This window comes from Lygodium microphyllum, chromosome 22 (assembly GCF_053477565.2).
Source record: "Lygodium microphyllum isolate KBCC chromosome 22, Lygodium_microphyllum_v1.1.10, whole genome shotgun sequence".
Lineage (NCBI taxonomy): Eukaryota > Viridiplantae > Streptophyta > Polypodiopsida > Schizaeales > Lygodiaceae > Lygodium > Lygodium microphyllum.
The window spans coordinates 87,598,651-87,609,839 of NC_141156.1; positions in this window are offsets into that span (position 1 = coordinate 87,598,651).

Consider the following 11,189-nt stretch of genomic DNA (forward strand, 5'->3'; position numbering starts at 1 on the left):
GGGGTGGTGAGGCATAGGGGGCAGTCATTTGATGCTTTAATACCCCTCTCATCACATAGTTGCTCAAATACATGTGACACATATTCTCCCCCATTTTCAATCCTAAGGCATTTCAATTTATGCCAGTCTGGTTCTCAACCAATGCAAGCCATCTCTGAAACATAGCCAAGACATCAAATTTGAGCTTAATGGGATAAGCCTAGACTTTACGCAAGAAATCATCAATAAATGTCACAAAATACTCCACATATAGACTGACATCACATGGGCCCATAGACATCAGATTGTACCAATGCCAAGGGCTCACTCATGCGTATCCTACCAAACTTCTTATGCATATTCCTAGTTTGTCTGCCATAAAGACAATGATCACAAGAATCAAAATGAGAATAGTCAAGGGGTGGTAAGTACTACAAACTAGAAAGCATTTTCATTCCTTTAACAGACATATGCCCCAAACGACCATGCCAAAGAGATACATGAGGTAAAGACCCCATAGACAAAACATGATCAATTGTAGATCTAGAAACAACTAAGGGGTTGGAGGGGAGCTTCAAGCTCTACCGTGAGACCTACGGACCACTTATTGCTCAAGTGTTTCGAATCGAGCGGCCATGGCTACCTCTCACATAGCCTACATGCAATGCCTACCTTACGGGTGTAGTGAGCTTACCTTGTTGCTCAATCGTAGGTACCCTCCTCTTTCTTGCACACCGGTAGCTCCACGATCCTTGAGGCAAGCTCAAGCAACCTCAATCCCTCTCCCATGAGCTTCATCCTCCATAGCCACACATGAGACAAGAGAAGAGAAGAGAGGAGGGGAAGATGAAGAGAGGAGATGGAGAGCTTCTTCTCCAAGATCCCTCACTCCCTCACACTCTCTCAATCCCTCTCTCAAGCACAAGCAAGAAGGTAAGAAACAAGAGAAGAAGAAGAAGAAGCTTTGGCCACACACAAGAATGAGCTTCCCATTCACTTTTCAACTTTATATACATGCCCTACTTTTCATGGGCGGTCATCCCCTTTTTTACATGGCTGGCCATTAGCCTCGGCCCACTTCTCATTTCCCACTGTTCTAGTCTATCCTATCCCCAACTAATGCATACAATTTTCACAGGAGTGAGCTTGTGCTCTCTTACAAGGTTTTGGAAGCGTTTTCACACTTGCTGGAGCACTTTTTATTCTTTTACTCTCCTTGGGCGACTCTAAGACTTCTTCAGGATCGTGCCCATGCGTTTAGTTTTTTCTAGGGTCTAGTTGCCAGTTAAGGTGCCTTTTTCTTCTTTTCTTTTTTCCATTTCCCGCTCCTCTGTGCGCGGTAAACATTACCCCCCTCCTAGCCAAGTACCAGTCCCATGGCACGGTGGTGGGAGGTAGTGGGATAGATGATGCTATCGCGAGGTGGAACTGGTGAGTAGATGACGCTAATGCTTGTGCATGAGAAGTGATGGGGTTTGATGACGATGACCATGAGAGATTCTGGCGTGCTTTAGGCTCCATGAAGATCCTAGGCATCTTTCACACTGTTGTGGCGCCCCTTTAGGTAGCCGGTTTTCCTTTGAGTATCTGAAACGCTTGAAGCAATAAGCAATCCCTTAGGAGGATGGTATTGGAGGGATTTATTCTGGAAAATCCTCCCAAATGCTGGTTGCCTTGAAAATCCATGGCTGTGGTTGAAGATCCTTGTCTTTGAGCAGAAAGTCTTTAGTTTTGAGTTGAAGGTCTTCAGGCTTGTGGAATCAATAAGCGATCCATAGATCTTGAGGCGTTGCGTAGGGATCATTGGACGATGAGGCTCCAAGATCTATGCCAATGGCAGATCCATCACTGGGGTTTTCTTCTGCTTGATTTGGTTTAGTCATGGCACCATTAGTAGATGGATGTTTGGCAACATAAAGTGTGTGGAGCCCTTTAGACCTTTGCAGTGAAGCTGCAAAGTTGTGGGAATGGAGTCATGTCCGACTCATGGAAAATTTCCTTGTCATTGGAGGATGTAGTGGACCTTCTTCACCCAAGCAGCCAGTTCTGGAAACACGAACATAGCCTGCAAGAAAAGTTGTGCACTTCCTAGGGGGTGTGTTTGTCTCACTATGTAGTGCATGGTGCCCGTGCTAGTGGAACTGGGAAATGGGTCTAACCTTGGGCAAGCCCTTGGTAATGTCACACTCTTGAGGACCAAATTTGTGCGTCATTGGAGGTGTGGTGCAAAACTTTGGGTGACAGGTTTGAAAGTCGTGCCCTTGATGTGCCCTAAGTGTGAAGTGGGGGAGGGGCTAGAGAGAACCCTAGATGCAGTGAGTGTGGTGCACAATAATAGTGAAGGAAGACTGCAAGCACATGTGAAGTGTCCTCCTTGTCAACCTGTTTAGTAGTAAATTCATCTTTCAGCTTTGGTGTTTTTAAAAAAAAAATAATGAGAGAGAGAGTACATTTGGCAAGGTATATGACACCTATTTAATCACGGGGCGGTCACAGGCATTGTGATAAGAATGCGCAACTTTGTAGGTATTCTTTAATATCGGCTTTAGCTCTAGAGGAGTGGTGGACAAGAAGGGGTGATTACACCTTGCAAAGCGGGTGTCACTCATATTTTCTAAGAGCTCTAGATAGAAGGAAGGGAGGAGAGTAGCCCGCATCATCAACCTAGTCATAGCTCTACTATCTATTCCTAGGTTAATATCAAAGAAGAGTGGGGGTAGATGGGCTTCCTCTGCTGCAGGTTTCTGGAGTAGCAGGAATTTGATAAGTCGGAGGTAATTACAAGTGGTCAAAAATGCTGGATCAGGGTAGGAAGAAAATTCTACAAGGAAACGGTTTATAGAGGGAAGTATATCCTCTACCCTAAACACTAAGCACTCCTTAGGGCTCTTAGCATTTACATTATATATTTTTGGGAAGTCATAATCCCCATGTAAATCTCTATCATAGTCCACTCCATGCCTACAGGGGTAGGGCATGTATATGGGATTATTGCGCTCTTCAGGGAGTGAACTACAAAATGTGGTCCATGCATCAAAATTGGTGTCCCAAATCCTCCTTCGCCATTTCGGCTATGCCTCGTAGCCTTGGACGGTTTTGGGAATCAGATTGACCTTATCTTCCCAGCACTCCTGTGGCTCTTGTTGCCACCTAGTCATTATCATGCTCCTTTCTTCTATCCATCTGTTTACAAGTTCGTTAGCTAGATCTTTGATCTTGGCTATGACTCCTAGAGGCAGGGCCCGATCCAGAGAGCGTGGAAAAGCAAACAAAAGCTCGAACGGTCTCTTATGTAACTCTCGCTGACGCCAGATGACCAACTCCTGGGGCCAGTCTACAGGATGTGTATCATTCCTCAATGGCATGGGCTCCTCAGGGAGTTATCGTGGAAGTGTGCGTGCTCGGCGTTGGGCCTCCTCAGCTAACTCTTGTCTCCTTCTGCTTGCTGCAACTATGTGCTCACGTAGATGGGCATCTACAGGTTCCTCCTGTGGGATATCGGGTTGAGGCGGACTCCGTATCCTTCGTGGCTCTTCGTCATCATCTTGCTCGAAATTCGGACCCTCTTCGATATTTCGCTCAACCAGGTGGGATGACTGGTGGTGGTGGTGGTGGCTGCTCGTACTCGTTGGAAGCTCCCGCTCTTGAAGACCATATCTTAGAGCTCGGGTGGTTAGCTCCAACTTTATTTTCACCTTTTCCACTGGATCATCGCCCTCAGCTTGAGTAATGTGGAGCACCGTGTTGAGGAAGGCCTGCTGCTGGGTTTTAGTGGTTAGTTCTGCAGCCTCAACCCTAGCTTCTGTAAGCCTTCTTTCGCATTCTGCCATCGCCAGGCATTTGGTTAAGTCCCTCACCCTGTCAAAATTTTTACTTTCCCATTCCATGGCTCTTTCCTCCATCCTTTTCCTTTCTTCCTCCAGTTGGCTCGCCAGGGTGGTTACTACTTGTTGCTGCTCATTTGATAAAAACCATAACTGGTTTCTTTCTCTTAATTTCTGAGCCAGCTGCTCTTCAGCAATCCCTTCGACTTGATTGACAATGCTGAGCCTTTGGTGCATCTCATGCACCAACTACTCTTGGCTTTGGATTTCAGCACGAGGAATAGCCTTTTTTGATTGAAAGCCATGGCCATGAGGGCTTCTACATCTTGGGAGGTCTCCAGTGCATCTTGTAATCTTTGCACTTCATCTTGTAGCCATTTTACTTCATGCTGAGACTCCTGGCCCTTCACTCTTCAGGAACTCGATTTCACTTATAAACCTGTTCTATTCTTCTAGCTCCTACCACGACTGGCGCTTCGTGGCATGTTCTTGTGGAACAACGGCTTCGCCTTCCTGAACCCCCTAGTAGAGCATTTCCACTTGAGCAACCCTTTGCTGTAAATCACTGTATTGCTGCATTATTAGCTTTAGGTTCCTTTGTTCTGCCACCAGGCTCTACTCCTCGTCTTCCAGCCTTTGTCTAAGGCGGCTTTCATTGTCTTGGGCTTCCTTCGTTTTTTCTGCTAGTTGGTCTTGCAGGGCCTTTATTTTTCTCCGTCTGTCGGCTCCCTGCCTTGAGACTTCTAGCCTAAGGGCCACTAATGTTTCTTTTTCTTTATCTAGCTCCAGCAAGGCCACTTTCTTCTCTTCTTTCGCCTTGTCTAGTTGTGTCAATAGCTCGGCCACATATGCATCATAGTCAGTGTCAGCAGGCATGGGAGTATGGGGCATGGTGATCGATGCCTCCAGTCTTTGTCATTTAGGGTCTTGCCGTGACTCTGCATCTGCGGCAGTGGGCCTTTTCAATCTAGTTTCCGGCACAATTTTGGCCACTTTTCTCACTAGCATCTGCACCATGTTCATGAGCTATGCCGTGTCGAGGGGAGGTATGGGTTGTGCGGTGGTTGCAGTCGTAGTTTCAGTCGTTGTTGGCACAAAGGAGGAAGGAAGTGGATGTAGTAGGGACTTGCCCTTGCCTACAACCACTGGAGCTGCTTCCACACTTGCACTGGCTTCGGCTTTATGGCGGGGGCATACGAGTTCGAGTTCTCCGCCCCCATGGGTCTCTTCCATAGATCTTCATGTAGCTTCTGCCAATTCGGCTAGTTCCTTCAGCCGCTGCTCTTCGGCTTCTTCTCCCGCCCTTCTTTTCCTGTCCTCTTCTACCTTCTTCGACTCCTCTCTTATCCTTGCAAGCTCCTCCTCCTCTTTCCTCCTCCTTTCTTCCTCAGCCCTCCTAGACTCTCTTTGAGCCCTCTTGATGTCAGCCTGTTCCTCTTTACTTAGTTTCTCTTTCTTCTCCTTCTGTCTCCTGTCACTTTTGTTTTGTTCTTTGGGTTTGCTCGCTCGTGTAGGCGGCACCTCCTGTTCTCCCTTGTCACTTATTGTTCTTTCGCTTGATTCCCCTCCTTCATGGTGAGGTGAGCTTTGATGCGGTGGGCTTTGATGTGCAGCTTGCTCCTCCATGACGCCCGCATCCTTTATTGCTTCATCTATAATGGCAATCAGAATACCACCGTATCTGATTATAGCTACCTTTGACGCAGGTTTCTTCCTTGTGGAACGCGCGGTTGAGGCAGGGGATTCTCCTCCTGCTAGTGCTTCCGTTGGAGTGAGGAGGGTAGCCAAAATTTGAATGGTTTTTTGCACGAACCCATTCCAGTCTACCTCTTCAAGGACTCCTGCTGCGATGCTTTCTAACAGCGGGACCCCGATCCTGTTCATCAATGCATTGTACCGTTGGCCCGAGAAGAGGATATGGATCATCTTCACTTGTAATTTCACTGCTGGGTCCGGGATGTCAGCCAAGATGATTCCATCCACGGTGTGCACCTCTTCTTTCTTTACCCCTAGCATGGCGTAAACATCCCGTCTTGGCCGTCTCTCTTTCTTGGGTACAAGCCCCAGGGCCTTTTCTATGATTGTTGCATTGAGGGGCACTTTGATTCTTCTTTCCTGCTCCCTTGTCCTTACTGTGACAGTGCCACAGTTCCTGCCCTTGTCGAAGTTCCTCAGGAAATCCGCACACATGCTGTAATCCACGGCCTGCCCCACCTTTTCCACATACTTGTGGAGGTGGTATCTATCCACCAAGTCTTTGATTGCAAGTTCCTCTAGGATGGCCTCGTCCACATTCAGTGTGTGCTTGAAGGTGAATTGACTGAATCCTCGCATCTCGATGTTGCTGATGCCGAATTTGGTCATCTCTTCTTCAGAGAATGGGAGTTTGCCCCCTTTGTCTTGTCTTGCCATGGTGGTGACCTGTCAACACACCATGCCATCATTAATACCTAACAATCGGCTTGTTTCTAATCAAAAATCAGTTTGAGAAAAAATATATGTGCCCAAAATTAGTATACTTGCTTAGAGGCTTGAATTTTAGAGATCGGCCCACAGCAGCAATTGCTATTGTTTTCCCCTGCAGTATTCTTCCATAGAAACTTAATTAATCATAACATTCTGCTAGCTAGATAGCATAACTCTCATTTTGCTCTGCTCTTGCTCACATTGTTCCCCTCACATTGCTCCCCCCCTCCGTCTGGGATCTTTCAAGGAATCCTTCCTAGGATTAGCACGGGAAGGACGCGGCAAACGCTGTTTCGTGTGGGTTGACTTACCTGGCCAATAACCAATCATAGAAGCTTGGATTGTATTCGAGTTGGGCATGGCAATCAAGAGCAGATGGTTGGATGGAGACTTGGGAAATGTAGGTCAAGACATCGTGGAAGAGATCTCCAGTATTAAGGCGGCTGGCAACATGAAATTCCGCTTCGGTGAGGAATTGGTCAATGTAGGGGTGAGCGAGCACCTGGTCGTCTAAATGCTGGTTACGGGCGATGGCCAAAACCCTAAACGATATAGGTGCCACATAAGTAGGGTCATATTCGAGAGCTTTAACGGCCGTGCATTGCTCAGCATTGGTCATTATCCGGCAACCTTGTCTCCCATTGGATCCTTAGAGTAAACCACTGCTGCAAGAATGTGGAAGGCGAGCTTACCATCTGCGTGAGCTCTTGCAACTCGTGTTCAGGAGCAGAACGAGGAGGCTTACGATACGAAGTGATGAGTCTTCCGAGGGCAGCTTGTTCCTTTGAGATTTTGTCGTTTGCTATCAGTTCGGCAGCAATTTTGGGGAATTTAGTGGTCATAAGTTCGTATTCTTCCCAAGTGCATGGTAATGCATGAACATCCGAAGCAAGCATTTTGTCAAGAAGACCTAGGTCTAGCCTCTCATAACTTCTAGTAAATGTAGTGAAAGTTTCGTCTAACATCTTGGTGTAGGTTATTAAGTTATCCACAGAAGTCGCGGCAAGGTCCTTAGCCAAGGAGAGGAAAGGTCGTATCGCATATAAAGGTTTAAGACCCGCTAGTGGGGGTGGTGCAATTGGACTGGATAGTGGTGACTCCCTCATCGGTGTCACAGGTTGGGCTTTGCACTCTAAAGCACTTTGAGGTGCTGTAGGGAGCTCTGGGGGCATGGGGGTTGTGCTGGGTTCTGAGTGAGCAGTCATAGGGGTTTTTAAGTTCTCTGGATTAGGTAGGTTTAAGGCCTATGGCATTTTCTTTGGTTGATAGATGAGCTGAGACTTACTAGCCACAGTTGGCAAGGGCTTGCTGACTATGTTCTGGGCACCACTTGTGCAAGCCTCCCTCACTAGGGTGAGATTGCTTGTAGATGAGCTTTTTAGTTGGCCATTTTTAGTTGGCATCGAAATCCAGGGATTGCCCTCGTAGTATCCTTGTGCTCGTAAAATATCTTTGGGGATCCAACGTGGCGCGATTGTGTGTCTACATTGATATAGTTTAGACTGCCTCTTAGGCCATGACGGTTGATGATTTTGGCGTTTAGGATCACACTTGGGTGGTCTACCCGGATGTGGTTTTTGCAGTTTTGGCACCCATAGAAACTTGGATGCTTTGGCCTTGTGAGCGCTCTTGGTGGGTTTGGGCCTAGGGTCGAGAGCCAGGCATGAGGCCGTAATTTTCTTCCATTTAAACTCAGGCTGAAGCCTGGTTGTAGGGGTTTCTACCGGTGGCTTCGTAATGGTGGAGGAATCAAGACAGCCCTTGCTGAAAGGCATCACTATACGCACATTGTCGATAGCAAGATGTATGCAGTTTAGGTTGTAATCCACAATACAGTTTGTTTGCTTCTTGAAAGTGCGACCTAGTAGTGACACATTACCGGCTCCTTTAGTGTGGGGCAACACATGGAAGAAGGCTGGTAAACTTTCAGACTCGATGGAAACGACCACCTTGCACTTCCCTAAGAGTGAATAAGTAGTACCCCCAAATGGGGTGAGTTTGGCATTAGTGGGCTGTACTTTTGGTTGACCAATGCATGTCCAATGGTCATGCGTCAAGATGTTGTAGTCGGCACCTTCATCAATCAAGGCCTTGAAAGAATACGTCACTCCTGCTGTGACTGTGATTCGCAGGTACACCGGTGCCACTACTTCTTCGTCCTGATCTGTAAGGTCGGTTATAGTAGCCATGCAGACGTTCATTGGGGGTTCTAGCATGGGTGGCTCATGTAATGGATGGGAAGGAGGATAGTACTTCTTCATGCGGCTGCCATTAAAAGAGCCTATTCCTTTGCCTTCAAGCGTCTCCAACTCAACATTCCCTGTCCTACCAATCATGCGTACCCTGAAAGGCCCTAGCCCCTGAAACTTCATCTTCTGTTTATGTCCTTTTATAGAGTACAGTAGAACAAGGTCCCCTTGTTCAAAGTCTCGTTGTTTGACATGCTTGTCAAACCACATCTTTTGTCGAGCCTTCTCACAAATTAGAGAGTGAGTGGCAAGGAGTCGGGTCTCCAATAGGCGTTCTAGCTCCACTAAGCGGGTGGTCCAAGCCTCTCTTCCCTTCCAATGCTCCTGGACTGCTAGTCTTAAGCTAGGGATGAAAAATTCTAAGGGTAGAATGGCTTCAGTTCCATACATCAGCCTAAAAGGCATTTGTCCTACTGCCGTTTTATAAGCTGTGCGATAGGCCCACAAGGCTACCATTAGCTTGTTTTCCCAGTCACTTCTTGAAGTGGACACGACCTTTGTAAGCACGTTGACTAGGATTTTATTTGTGGATTCGGCTTGGCCTTTAGCCTGAGGGTAATAGGGAGAGGACTTCCGATGCATTATTAGGAAGGTAAAGAGCAGGTGGGCGATCACTCCATTAATGAAGTGTGTGCCTTGGTCGCTTACAAGTTCGATTGGACAGCCAAACCGCGAAATGACCTGCTCCCACAAGAACTTTGCAATGGTCCTAGCATCATTCTTCCTCATGGCTCGTGCCTCTGCCCACTTTGTTAGATAGTTGGTTGCCACTATGATGTAGCGAGCTTGGGAATATTGTGCTGCAGGACTGATTGATCCAATAAAATCGATGCCCCATTTTTCAAAGGGTTGTCAGGCTATGACAGGGGTCAACTCCATCTTGTCCTTCTGCACAGGCACTTTGGTCCTTTGGCACTCATCGCAGTGCTTTACGAATTTAGCTGCATCGCGGAAGAGGGTGGGCCACCATAGCTGGGATTGTAGCACTTTTCGGGTTGTCGTGTCCCTGCTAAAGTGTCCTCCAGCGATTCCTCCATGTGCTTCGTTCAATGCATCGTGCATCTTGTGCTCACACACGCACTTGCATAATAAACCCTCTTGTCCCAACTTGTAGAGTTGGCCAGCTATCAGTTGGTATGGCTGAATTTTCAAGATAAGTCTTTTCAGCCTGGCCTTCTCAATGGGTCGCTTAGGTAGTCCATTTTCTAGCACTTGCACTATGTCATCGGCCCAATGCAGCGTCAAATCAGCTTTAAATAATTCTCTCTCACTAGACAGGTTAAAAAGATGAGCATCCGACAAATCGTCAGGCACACCTTGTCCAGCGGCTTCTCCTGTGGATATGCGGGACATGTGGTCAGCCATGTAATGCTACTTTCCTTTGCGTAAAACTACAGAGAAGTCAAACTCCAGTAGGAGGAGTAACCATCTAGCTATGCGCCCCATAGCGCAAGGCTTGTTCACAAGATACAGCAAGGCTTGATGGTCAATAAAGAAGACAAAGGGAGTGGCCAACAGGTAATGCCTAAATTTCTTTACCGCAAATACCATGGCCAACCCCTCCCTTTCTGTCGTGGAATAGTTCATCTCTGTCTCTGTGAGCTGCCTGCTGGCAAAACTCACCGGGTAATCCAAGTTATGTTCACCAGGCTAGCATAGCACGGCTCCAATAGCGAACTTAGAGGCGTCTATGTGTACATAAAACGTTATGTTCCAGTCTGGGGCTTGTAAGATTGGTGCAGTCGTAAGAGCCTTTTTCAACTCCTCATATGCACGCTAGCATTCCTCCGTCCACTCAAACACTATCAATAGCTTGTACAATGGTCTAGCTATTAGTGCGTAATTTAGTACAAAACGTCAATAATATCCAGTGTGTCCCAAGAAGCACTGAACTCCCTTATAGTTATCGGGTGGCGGTAAGTCAACAATGACTCTGACTTTGGAAAAGTCAGTAGCAATGCCATTCCTTGAATTTCGTGCCCTAAGATGCATCCATGTTTTACCCAGAATTGGCACTTTAAGGGATTCAACGAGAGGTGGTACAACCTACACCTTTCAAAGACAGCTCTCAATTTCTCCAAGTGTTCAGCCCAACTAGAGTGTAAACATAAGTCGTCTACGAACACTTCCAGTTCGTGCCTAAGCATGTCCTTAAAGATAGTGCACATTAGGCATTGGAAAGTTGCAGGTGCATTCACTAGCCCAAAAGGCATGACAATGTAGGCAAACACGCCCCATTCCATGGCAAAGACAGTCTTGTGCCTGTCATCAGGGTGCACTTGCACTTGATTGTAGCCCGAGAAACCATCTAGAAAACTATAGGCTTCCTTTCCTGCTACCCTCTCAAGCATGTGCTCGGTGTAAGGTAAAGGATAGTTATCCCTCTTCGTAGCGGCATTCACTTTTTTGTAGTTCACGCACACTTGGATTTTTCCATTTTTTTTCATGACAATCACGATAGGTGATACCCAGTCCGTGTGCTCGATCTCATATATGAATCCTACCCTCAAGAGTTTATCAATTTCCTCTTTTACTGCATGGGCGTGCTTGGGATTCATGGGGTAAGGTCGTTGTTTTGTTGGCACTGCATCTGGAACCATTGGGATATTATGAGTCATGACCCTAGGGTCGACTCCCTTAAGTTCGCGTCCAATGCCCAGGCAAATACGTC